The sequence below is a fragment of the Belonocnema kinseyi genome, chromosome 2 (assembly GCF_010883055.1).
Source record: "Belonocnema kinseyi isolate 2016_QV_RU_SX_M_011 chromosome 2, B_treatae_v1, whole genome shotgun sequence".
Classification (NCBI taxonomy): Eukaryota; Metazoa; Arthropoda; class Insecta; order Hymenoptera; family Cynipidae; genus Belonocnema; species Belonocnema kinseyi.
In genome coordinates this window covers 32,296,296-32,301,140 of record NC_046658.1, presented here as the reverse complement: position 1 = coordinate 32,301,140, position 4,845 = coordinate 32,296,296, and positions in this window count along the sequence as shown.

Genomic DNA, 4,845 nt, shown 5'->3' with positions numbered 1-4,845 from the left:
TACTTAGACCTACAATTGGGGCACAATGACATGTATCTGTAGCGGATGAATTTTCTCTGGACTACATGTGATCAGACGAATGATATGCACATACATCACGCTACACGTATCAAAACTCGCCTACAGTTATACAGTAGAGGGAAAGAATTCATTGATGATGATTTATCGGCTTGTAAACTATCATAATTGTCTTATAATTATTCCTATAGTACCAAAAAAATGTTTGGAACTTTATTATAGGTCTATGATGATTTTTCACGAAACTTCTTCGTATAAGAGAAGCTTCCTTTACTGCAAAAGCCCACCCCATTTCCGTGGGATCAACGAGATCCATTCAATTTTTCTTCTCTATTCTTATGTTAAATGATCTCCAGAATCAAAAACTGTACAGCGAAGCTCTGGCAAATGTGCCCGCCACGAGATATTCGCAGTTGAGTATTCTGTTATGGTTGTAATATTAAACATTCAAAATTAAAATTTTTTTGAATATTTATGTTAATGTTGTTAGACAAGCTTATGAGAAACAACAGTTGTTTCCGCATTTTCCCGCTCCGACAACAATATTATATAGATGAGAAAAAAGATTCACTCTTTAGAAAGTACCAACTGAAATACAGATTTTTGCAATGAACACTGATCCCCCACAGTTCATAATTTGCAAGATAACAGAGCTTTTGTTAGAAGTCATTTTATCGCGTACTTTAAATAAATTATAGAGAAAAACAACCCGCATGAAAGTGTACCTACCTACTTCATAAATACTCGTAATATAAAATAATTAAATAAGAAATATGTAACTTAATACAAAATATGGAATATTTTATCCAAAAGTGAAACGATATCTTCAGCTTTTGTTTAAGAGTGCCGTAGAAATATACAAAATGGCATAAAATTATGTATTGTAATAAAAAATGTCCAACATTTTCTCTTGAAACTAACCGTATCTTTATTTTGTCATAACCCATGCTAGAAATGGGTTCTAGATATTGTTTGATTTTGTAAAATGAAACTTCTTGTACTTGGAATTATGGACAGTCAAAACTCTACCGGTACTTAAAATTTGAGTCGAAATAGCGCAAACTTTGAATTATCGAAATTTAGAACTTTGAGGTATCTAATATTTTTAACATTGAAAGAATAGGAGTTTCAGCAAGGACCAAAAGAAGACTTCGAATTGTTTAAAATTGGAATTATCGGCGCACAGTGGGAGGAATAGGGAATTTACTGTTCCTAATCCACTGCAGTCTACAATTCTTGACCAATTTCGATGTTTTGTTTTTATTAAATGCTCAAACTTAAATTAGACAGAACGTCATTAGGCCAGATTTTTTAATCAAACTTTGTGGAATATGTCATTTCAACAAGAAGAACTTCAAAATTGGACATTTCACGAATATTATTTGTTTTCTCCGAAGAAAAGGCCCAAAGAAGTCGCTGCCTGTCAGAATGATTACAGATATATTTAAGAAATATAAATATCAGGCTTAAGATTTACGTTAATTGTTATAAACAATTTCTATAAACAATTATTTTCATCCGGTGCCCAACCACAACGCAAGCCTTTATCTTGATTAAAAATTCCTAAATATCTCCTAGAAGTAGTATTAAAGATGAAAAATAACAATAATTTAACAATTATTATTATTGTTATAAATATTATAATAAACAAATTGTAATATTTATTTTTTTAAAGTATTGTTTTGCTCATCAGACAACTTTCAAATTAATTCGAAATTAAAATAAATAGATGTAGGAAAATAAAAATGTTAAATATTTCTACTGTTAATAACAATATCATAAACAAATTCGAAAATGTAGCGTTTTACATGGGAAAAAAATTATTTTTTCTGCTCCATCATGTTGCTGCTTTCTTATTTGTTATAATTCAGTAATAAAGTGTGGCAATAACTCGTTAATGTTGTTATTATTAATAATATTTTAAATAAACAGTCATCTGTAGCAAGTTTGCGTCTGAACAAGCGGGTTTTTCATAATGATTATTGTAATGCATCTCGATAGTAGTGCCTAATTAATGAGTAACTTTCTAAGTAATTCTGAATTAAAATTTTATTAAATAATAATTTCGATTCAGAATTACTGAGAAAGTTCATTATTTAGGCACTACCATCGAGTTGCATTAAAATAATCATTACGAAAAAACCGTTTATTCAGACGAAACTCGCTACAAAAGACTGTCTATTTAAAATATTATTAATAATAACAACAATAACGAGTTATTCCCACATTTTTTTGATTAATTATAAGCACTTAGAAAACTGCAACATGACTTAGCAGAAAAAATATTGTTTCCCGATGGAAAACGCAAAATTTTTTAATTTGCTGATAATATTGCTATTAACAATATAAATATTTAACAATATTATTTTCCAACAGGTATTTATAATAATTTTGAATTAATTTGAAAGTTGGCAGATGAGAAAAACAATACTTTGAAAAAATTAAAATAAAATATTACAATTTGTTTATTACCATATTTATAACAATAATAATTGTTTGTATTGTGGTTGGACACCATATGAAAATAATTTTCATATAAATTGTTTATAACAATTAAGCTAAATATTGAGCCTAATGTTCATACTCCTTAAGTATATCTGCAATAATTCTAATAAATAGCGACTTCTCTTCAGTCCTTTCTTCGGAGAAAAAAAATAATATTCTTAAAATATCCAATTTTGATGTCTGATTTGTTTAAATGATAAATTCCACAAAGTCAAGTTGGAAAATCGGGTCAAATATGTTCTGGAGGATTTAATTCTGAGCACCTTCAAAATGAAAAACATAAAAATTGATCAAGAATTGTAGGCTGTAGTGGATTATGAACAGTAAAATCCCTATTCCTCCCACTATGCGACGGTTGAAATTATGGAACTTTCACTGTAGTTTAATAAACAATATGAAACATTTCATGTTAAAGTGAAAAGATATATTTATTTTTAAAAATTCTTTCACAGAAATATAAAAAATGAATGCGAGATTGTTGTATTTTAATGAAAATGGCGATGGTTTTATGTAACACTAAAGGATATCTTCTTTGTCTTATTATTCTTCCGTAGGAGCATGGAATATTAAATAAAAACTATACTTTCTGCATTTATTTCTTTAAATTTAACTTTTATTTTATTTATAATCAAGTGTCCAGTAAGACACTTGAGAAAGAAAACTTGTATGTCGTAAAAAAATTTTCATACAGCGACCCATTTTCAAGTATGTCGGTAGAGCTACAACTGTTGTTAATACATAAGTGTTAAAAATGGTCCTTTTTTAACGACTGCGTATACATGTTTTTATTCTTCATAAAAGACTTTGTGCACATTGTACAAGGTCGGTTCTATAACTTGGGTACAAAAATATAGCAAAAATCTTAATCGCGTTTTTGTTAATAACAATTTTTCTAAAAAATCACGGATATTTTATATTGCTTTGCTTTTTGAACGTGTTTTTAAGATAAGATACGAAACAGTTGGACTCTTATGGATTTTCATTTAATTCAAATTATTTGTTATCTATGGCCTTATAAACAATCAATTGAAAAATAATGTTTGTCTGGCCCAGGTGCAATTGTATAGTTAAGATTTTCGATATTTTAAAGTTATGTACCTTATGGGTTCATCATAATCTTTCTCTCTGTCACCACTTTGAAAAGATCCTTCTTTTGTCTATAACAATTGTTATCAAATAAATCCTAGATGTACATAATCTGCTACTTTCATTCGCATTCCTTGAATCAGATGCAGAGAAAACTGTTATCTCTCCTATGTTTGATCCTAATGCTAAGAATTTTTAAATTACGGCCTTATAAACAATTAACTGCAAAATACGACATGCCAAAGATTAGCTTGCAGTTAATTGTTTATAAAGCCGTAATTAACTAATTCTCATCATTAAGATCAAAAATAGGAGCGATAACGAATACAAAATCAGATTCGGTAAATGTAGAATTTTGTTCACAACCATTGTTATTAACAAAAGAGCGATAATTTGAAAGTGGTAACAGAAATTATTTTGCAGTTCATTCTTTGAAAGAGTTCATAATTCCTCGTTTTCTTAAATTTTTACCTAGTCCTTAATTTCTGTAAAATAGTGTAGAACCCAGAAGGAGAAAAATAATTAAAAATGACGTATATTTAAACAGATAAACTCGTTTATTATAATCTTTGTTTATAACGTCGGTTGGTTGGTTAGAAATTAACTTACTATCAAAATAATTGAATTTTCAACTCAAAAAAAAGAGAATAAAAAATTTCCAACAAAATAATTACATTTTCTACTAAAATGATAAATCATCAACAACAAAAGAAGTTTTAATTTTTGATTAAAAACTGTTGAACCTTAAAAATAATAGCGTAATTGGTATTTTTTAACCAGAAATCTGTCAAATTTTAAAGTCATAAAAATTTTTTAACGGTTATTTCGTATTTTAAAATAATTTAATTTAAAAAATTGTAAAATTAAAAGGTGTTAAAAGTTTGTGTTTTATACATATGAATTATTGAGCGTTTAAATGAAATATTTCTGAATTAAAATTTTTTTTCAAAGCAATTGTATGTATTTCTGAATTGGATCAGAGATTTTTTGAAAAAAAAAAAAAAATTTAGATCTAGGACAAGCCATTATAAGCAACAATTAGAAACTATACAAATTTGAACAGAGTGGTTAGAAATAAAAAGCCTTTATTTGTTAAAATTGTAATGAGCTAAATTTTAAGTTTGAACGCTACAAATTTAATTTATAATAATATTCAAAATTAATTTAAAACTTGAAATTATTTGAAATAATTTGAATTACGATTTAGATTTTTGCAGATTTAAAAAAAGCTTTTGA